Source organism: Nycticebus coucang, chromosome 10 (genome assembly GCF_027406575.1).
Source record: "Nycticebus coucang isolate mNycCou1 chromosome 10, mNycCou1.pri, whole genome shotgun sequence".
Lineage (NCBI taxonomy): Eukaryota > Metazoa > Chordata > Mammalia > Primates > Lorisidae > Nycticebus > Nycticebus coucang.
The window spans coordinates 61,472,384-61,481,065 of NC_069789.1; positions in this window are offsets into that span (position 1 = coordinate 61,472,384).

An 8,682-nucleotide genomic window follows, 5' to 3' on the forward strand; every position below is an offset into this window, starting at 1 on the left:
TCTGTATGAAACTCCAATCCAGTAAATGTCTGGTCACGCGTCCACTTATTTCAGTTAGGCAGCATGCATTTGGGGGGACTTCTAGAGTGGTTCTCAATCCTAGCTGGATGTCTAGAACACATTTTAAATTTGGGAGCATCTTTATAATGTTTAGACCCCATACCAGATGAATTCAAATAAAATAACTAGGCAGAGAGTAGGCAGAGGGTGGCTTGGCATTAGCATTTTTAAAAGCTCCCCAGAGGATTCTATTATGTAGCCAGGAATCAGAACTACTCTCACTAAAGAGAGTGACAGCGCTCTCATGGTGGCCTGCTGCCCCATTAAGCTGTACCTCATACTGTTTCTCAAAGCTGGGTCCAAGGACTCTCTGTACTACAACCACCACTGCAGTAAGTTTAAAAACTGAGATTGCTGGCCCTTACCCCAAGCCTAGTGAATCCAAATCTCTGGGGACAGGGCCTAGTAATCTGCATTTGAACAACGTCCCCAGTGATATGATGTTCATAAATCCATAGCACTAAGGCTTCCTCTTCCAGTCAGGGTTCGGGGTCGTATATGTCCTCATTCTCACAGGCTTAGCACGAGTCTGCCCACGTGACATGCATCTTTGAATGTGGGTCTCAGCACCCCATAGCAACCTGCACAAGTTAGCACATAGTGGTGGGCATCTGCCAGCAAGAAGCCAACGTCCTACAAGCCACAGAAACACGTACAATGACACACTAGGATAGCATCTGCTTGTATCCTAGCATTACACGTAGTACTGTATTTTTTTCGGTCTCTGTGATTATGTTCAAAAGTAGTCCTGCTCCTGTGAAAAATAAATCAAGTGGCTTGAATTTTAAAAGAAGCCTGTTTAATGCTATGTTGAGTCAGAAACTCTGAAACTCTCCTAAATGCTGCCGGCGGATAATTGGTACAACTTTACTGGAAAGCAATTTGGCATTAGTCCTGAGCATCTTACAAGGGTACGTGTGAAATTTACTAAATGTAGAATATAAATGTCTCAACACAATAACTAAGAAAATGCCATGAAGGCTATGTTAACCAGTTTGATAAAAATATTTCAAATTGTATATAAAACCAGCACAATGTAACCCATGATTGCATTAATGTACACAGCTATGATTTAATTAAAAAAAAAAAAGTGGCTCAGCACCTGTGGCTTAAGTGGCTAAGGCGCCAGCCATATACACCTGAGCTGGTGGGTTTGAATCCAGCCCAGGCCCTCCAAACAACAATGACGGCTGCAACCAAAAAATAGCCTCCTTGGGAGGCTGAGGCAAGATAATCGCTTAAGCCCAAGAGTTTGAGGTTGCTGTGAGTTGTGACACCACAGCACTCTACCCAGGGTGACAACCTGAGGCTCTGTCTTAAAAAAAAAAAAGCTATCAAAAGATTTTTTTTTTAAAGTCATAGAAGACATTCTCACTTTTTGAACCACTTACTACTTTCTTACTACTTACTTCCACTTAGTGTATTTAATATTTAAGGAAAAACATGGAATATTGACAAAGTGATGTTCATTACAGTGTTATTTATAACAATGTAAAGTTTAAACAGAACATCCAATAAATTATGGAACATCTTTGTGATGAAATATGATATCACCATTAAGATTTTTGTTTTTTCTTTTCCTTTTTTTTTTTTTGGCCAGGGCTGGGTTTGAACCTACCACCTCTGGCATATGGGACCAGCGCCCTACCCCTTTGAACCACAGGGGCCACCCATCACCATTAAGATTTTTATAGACAAAGAACATGAAACCACATAGGAATGCCTAAAGAGAGCCGGATACACAATATTAGCAGAGAATGATCTCGACTGTCTCTTTCACACACACACCCCTCCACACGTGCAAAAACCTGAAAGTGGTTCCCTCTGGGAATTGTGATTATGAATGGTTTTATGGTTTTCCATATTCTATAAACCCCCTATAAATTTTTTTCTGTCAGGTGGCTGAATTATATTGATTCAATCAGGGGAGCTGACCAGAGATTGATGTGAGGAGGGTGCTCAAGGATGAGAGATGGCTGAAGGCAAGGGCTGCACTACTTCATAAAGTTAAGGCAGAGTTGAAGCACCTTGAGATTAAAGGAGGCATCAAAGCCCATGACTCAAGGTGACTTGATAGTGTGTCATTAGTGATGTCCCTCAACCCTTCCTGGCAGTGAACCAGGCCACTCGCAATCTCCAGCAGCCTTCCCTGGAAGTGTCCATGGGGTCTGGCTGCCTTCCAGAGGGCAGCCCTCACCTGCCCTCCTCCCACCAGGGCCAGTCACCTCTGTCAGGAACACAAGGGCAGTTAAGAGATTCTTGCAGTCTGGGTCCTGCAGGGTCTTGATGATAATGCTGAAGATGGGGCGGTTGTGCCAACAGTCATTGATGACCAGGGACCTACCAACAAGAGCACAGGGCTCAGGGTGAGGCCTGGGTGGCAGGGGAGGGCTGGGAGGAGGGCGGGTCCTCCAGCCAGGGACCCAGGCACAGCTTACTTGGCTAGCAGAGCGACTCCATCATAGTGTGTTTTGGGATTCATGAGCAGGCTCCAGCCCTCAATGTTCTGAATAGGAGTCACGTGGTCCTCATATCCAGAACTTATCATCAGGGTCTTCAGGGCCTCCACGGTAGAACTGGGGAAAGAGCCGAAAGCAGACTGAGGTACCCACCATCTGCACTGCTCTCCCTCGCTGGTCACCCTGTGACTACATGAGCCCCCCTTTGGATCATAAACTGCTTGTGGTGGAACATCCCTCGCAGACCCAGGCTAATATTTTACAAACGAGGCAACAAGGGGGGCGCAATGGTTCACGCTTATAATCCTAGCCCTCTGGGAGGCTAAGGTGGGTGGATTGCTTGAGCTCAGGATTTCAAGACCAGCCTGAGCAAGACCCTGGGTGTCATGGTGTGTGCCTATAGTCCCAGCTATTCAGAAGGCTGAGGCAGGAGGATCACTTCAGCCCAAGAGTTGGAGGTTGCTGTGAGCTATGGTGCCATGGCACTCTATCCAGGGTGACAGGAAGACTCTTTTTTCAAACAAACTAACAACAACAAAAAAATGAGGCAACCAAGGCCAGGAGACACATGGCATTCCCAAAGTGGCACAGGAAGCTGGCAGAAGGGTAGGGAATGTGGTCCAGTCTGCAGGTCCAGAAGTGTTGTTTTATCTATTCTGCTGATTTCATTTGGGTACAGAAGCTTGGCATCAGCCTAGTCAGCCAGATTTAAAGAAAGAGTCTTTTACAAAAAGGCCAGGAAAACTTCTTGAAATGATGTGTGAGGAACATCCTAAGTGCCATGGCAATAAGGGTGTAAAGAATGTTTAGGCCCAGCAGGCAGGAGCCAAGTTGGGCACAGGTGCTAAGCTGATAGGCACTGGAACGCAGTCACTAGGAAACTAGCCCAGGGACCAGAGGTACCTTATGGGGTCCATCCATTCAGCTATATTATGTGAATCCTGGATAGTTTCAGCACCCCCTTCCAGCACAAGAGAGGAGACCTGGAACAACAGGGCCATAAACAGGGAAGAGAAGAAGGTCTGCACCTCAATCCGACGACTTGGTTCTTGCAGGAGCTCGTGGATGGCCCTGGTGGCCTGGGGTGAAGAGAAGAGTGTGGGTATTATCATCTTGACCTTCAACTCACAGGTCCTATCACCAAGAAGTCTCTCCCCACAGCCCATCACCATAACGGGCTTGCCCAATAAAACCCATGCTGCTAGAGCAAGTGAAGATTAAATAGTGTGAGCCAGAAAAATAAAGGGCCATTTCTGGAATATCATTCTTTTAAAGTGTTCTTATAAACACCGTGGTTGTTTCATTCTCTTGTTATCCTTGAGGGTTAGGAGAGCTGGGGAATCCAGTTCTTCTGTCTCCCTGACAAGGCAGAGTCAACTGGAAAACCTTCCCTCAAAACCAAGCCCAAGAATCTACCATTAGAATGTTCAAGCAAACACTAACATCTAAAAGGTCAAGGCCCAAAGACCTCAAGACAGACTAGGACAAGACGTCAAGAAGTCCCCTTCTCCACCCATAGCCCCCCTCTGCTGGCCCCTCCATACAATCAATGGAGAGATTGATGATCTGTGGCTGGGTCTGTGGTCTTTCGATTGCTGGTATGGAGTCAGCCTCCGAAGCAGATATCCCATGATCATTTCATAGCCTTTGGGGAAGGATGCCAGGATTTCCCAGGGCTTGTGGACTTCTCTGCAGAATCAGAAACCCACCAACAGGGTTACCCACTGACAAGGTTGCCCACCCTCCACAGGTCCCCCAGTGCTTCCACGGGTGGAAACTCCAAGCTCCTTTGCCCAGTCCTCCAGCTCCCCTGCTTTCTTCTTTCTTCTTTGTCTCTCTATTATTCCCGCTCTCTTTTGTTTTTTATTCCTTTCATCTTTTCATCACCTCCAGACCTCCCTGTTCTCTGTCATTTCACACATAGATAAATCTGAAAACGTTAACTTGAACTATAAACTTGATTCGAGAAAATATCTGAGGCCAAAGCCTTTTGACCATAATAGATTTAAAATAGAAATCAGTGGCTCAGCACCTGTAGCTCAGTGAGTAGGGCGTCAGCCACATACACCAGGGTTCGCAGGTTCCAACCCAGCCCAGGCCTGCTGAAACAACAATGACAACTGCAATAAAAGAAATAGCTGAGGAGGAGCATGAATCCTATGTACTCAATTTTGATATGAGGACAATTAATGACAATTAAGGTCATGGGGGGGGAGGAAAAGCAGAGAGAGGGAAGGAGGGAGGGGGCGGGGCCTTGGTGTGTGCCGCACCTTCTGGGGGCAAGACATGATTGCAAGAGGGACTTTACCTAACAAATGCAATCAGTGTAACCTGGCTTCTTGTACCCTCAATGAATCCCCAACAATAAAAAAAAAAAAAAAGAAAGAAAGAAATTTCTCAAACAAAAAAAAAAAAGAAAGAAATAGCTGGGCGTTGTGGTGGGCACCTGTAGTCCCAGGTACTTGGGAGGCCGAGGCAAGAGAATCGCTTAAGCCCAAGAGTTGGAGGTTGCTGTGAGCTGTGATGCCACAGCACTCTACCAAGTATGACATAGTGAGACTCTGTCTCAAAAAAGAGAAAATAAATCAGTAATAGTAAGATATCTGGAAAATTCACAAGTGTTTGGAAATTACAACATTTCTAAATAATTCATGGGTCAGAGAGGAAGTCTCAAAGGAAATTAGAAAAGACTTTTCAACTAAATGAATATGAAAATGCAATGTGTAAAAAATGCACAATGTATAAAAAATGATGCATCTTAAGCTATGCTTAGAGAAAAATTCATAGCATTGAAGTGCTTATTTTATTTGTTTAAGTTTTAAAATTATTTATTTATTTGTTTGTTTTTTGTAGAGATAGTATCTCAGGACGTTGCCCAAGCTGGTCTTAACTCCTGGCCCTAAGTAATCATCCTTCCTCAGCCTCTCAAAGTGCTGGGATTACAGGCAAGAGCCACCACACCTGGCCTAAATGCTTATTTTATAAAGAAAGATGTTCTCAAAACATTAGTTTACATTTTTATGTTAAGAAAGTAGAAAAAGATGAGCGAATGAATAGATAATCTGAACAACCCTAACTACTGAATAAATTCGATTCATAGTTTAAAAACTTCCAACAGATAAAACTTTAGATCCAAATGGTATCAGTGGTGAATTCTACTAAACACTTAAAGAATATTAATGCCAATTTTACACAAATCTTCTCCAAAAAATACAACATAAGGGTACACTTCCAAAACAATCTTCTAACACTAAAACCAGGTAAAGATAGAACAAGAAAAAAAGAAAGAATAAATTAAAGATAAAAACTATTGACCACGGTGGGCGCCTATGGCTCAAAGGAGTAGGGTGCTAGGGTGGCACCTGTGGCTCAAGGAGTAGGGCGCCAGTCCCATATGCCGGAGGTGGCGGGTTCAAACCCACCCCTGGCCAAAAACCACAAAAACAAAACAAACAAACAAAAAAAAAGGAGTAGGGCGCTGGCCCCATATGCCGAAGGTGGTGAGTTCAAACCCAGCCCTGGCCAGAAACTGCAAAAAAAAAAAAAAAAAAAAAACTATTGACCAATGTACCCCATGAAAAAGTCCTCGACAAAATAGACACAAAAGTTTTCAACAAAATATTAGTAAATTGAGTCCACCAATATCTAAAAAAGATGATACATCATATCTCTATGGGGTTTATCCCAGGAATGCAAGACTGGCTTTATAGCTAAAATATGTAATTTATCATACTAAATAAGATACAAAAGAAAAACCACACAATTGTCTCAATAGATGTGGTAAAAACATTTGACTAAATTTAATCTCTATATGTGATAAACACTCTCACCAAACTAGAAAGAAAAGAGAGCTTTCTTAATCTGGTAAAAGAAATCAACAAAAACAAATCATGCTATGGAGCATCACACTTAATAATGAAAGACTGAAAGCCTTGTCTCCCAGAGTAGGAACAAAGTAAAGATGTCCACCCTTATCAACGTTACTCAATATTATATTAGGAGTCCTAGCCAGTGTGATAAAGCAAGAAAAAGAAATACAAATTGGAGAAGAAACTAAAAACTGTCTCTGTTTACAGATGACACGATGGTCTACATAGAAAATCCCAATGAATCTACTAAATAGCTCTGAGAACAAGTAAGTGATTGTGGTAAGATTGTAGAATATAAGGTCAATATACAAAAATCAATATTATTTCTACATACCAGTAATAAACTATTGGAATTAAAAAAAAATTAAGTGTCATTTACAATTGCACAAAAAATACTTAAGTATAAGCTATTAAAATATTTGCAAAGTCTGTATGCTGAAAATTATGAAAGAGTGATAAATAAAAAATCTAAACAGAGAGATATGTCATATTCATGGATCAGTGACTCAGTAGTCTGAAGATCTCAATTCTCCTCATATTTAACTATAGAAGCAACACAATTCCAATAAAAATACCACTAGAGTACTTTTAAAGAAATAAAAATGTTATATAAATTATAAAATTTACATAGAAAAGCAAAGGAAATGAAATGGCTAAAACAATATTGGAAAACAGTAATAAAATTAGGGAACTCATACTGCCTGGTTTCAAGACTTAATATAAAACTACATTATTACTATTAGAGAGAATATGGTGTTGGCAAAAGAACTGACACGTAGATCAATGGAACAGAAAAGACAACCCATAAATAGACCCACACAAACATGGTCAATTGATTTCTGATAAACGTACAAAGACAATTAATTGAGAACGTTTGATGTCTTCACCAATGTTGCTAAAACAATCACACATCAACATGCAACAATCTGAGCCTCAACTCATTCCTCAAACTTTATAAAAAAATAACTAAAAGTGAGTTATAAACATAAATATAAACACACATGTATAAAACTTCTAGGAGAAAATCTGGAAGGAAATACCTATGACTTTAAAAATTATTTATAAGTGGGTGGCGCCTGTGGCTCAAAGGGGTGGGGTGCTGGCCCCATATGCCGGAGGTGGTGGGTTCAAATCCAGCCCCAGCCAAGAACTGCAAAAAAAAAAAAAGAAAAGAAAAGAAAATTATTTATAAGAAGAAAAAAGATAAATTGGACTTTATCAAATGAAAAACTTTTGCACCTTTTTTTCAAAGGGGCGGCGCCTGTGGCTCAAAGGAGTAGTGCGTCAGCCCCATATGCTGGAGGTGGCGGGTTCAAACCCAGCCCCAGCCAAAAACTGCAAAAAAGAAAAGAAAAACTTTTGCACCCTTAAGAATGAAAAACACAGGCCGGGCTCAGCACACATAGCTTAGTGGTTAGGTCACCAGCCACATGTACCAAGGCTGGTGGGTTCAAGCCTGGCCCAAGTCCGCTAAACAACAATGACAATAACAACAAAAAAATAACTGGGCATTGTGGTGAGCACCTATAGTCCCAGCTATTTGGGAGGCTGAGGCAAGAGAATCGCTTAAGCCCAAGAGTTTGAGGTTGCTGTGAACTATGACACCACAGCACTCTACCGAGAGCAATAGCTTGAGACTCTGTCTCAAAACAAACAAACAAACAAAAAAAAAAAACAAAAAACAGCCAGGGCACAGTGGCTCACACCTGTAATCCTAGTACTCTGGGAGGCTGAGGCAGGTGGATTGCTTGAGCTTATAGGTTTGAGAGCAACCTGAGCCAGAGCGAGACCCCGTCTGTACTAAAAAAAATACAAAAAACTGGCTCGGTGCCTGTGGCTCAATCGGCTAAGGCGCCAGCCACATACACCTGGGCCGGCGGGTTCGAATCCAGCCTGGGCCCACCAAACAACAATGATGGCTGCAATCAAAAAAATAGCCGGGCTTTGTGGCAGGGGCCTGTAGTCCCAGCTATTTGGGAGGCTGAGGCAGGAGAATCGCTTGAGCCCAGGAGTTGGATGTTGCTGTGAGCTGTGATGCCATGGAATTCTACCCAGGGCAACAGCTTGAGGCTCTGTCTCAAAAAATAAAAATAAAAATAAAAATAGGGCAGCTCCTGTGGCTCAAGGAGTAGGGCGCCAGCCCCATATATTGGAGGTGGCAGGTTCAAACCTGGCTCCGGCCAAAAACTGCAAAAAAATAATAAAAATAAAAATAAATTTAAAAAAAATACAAAAACTGAGGCCAGAGGATTGCTTGAGCCTAAAAGTTGGAGGTTGCTGTGAGCTATGATGTC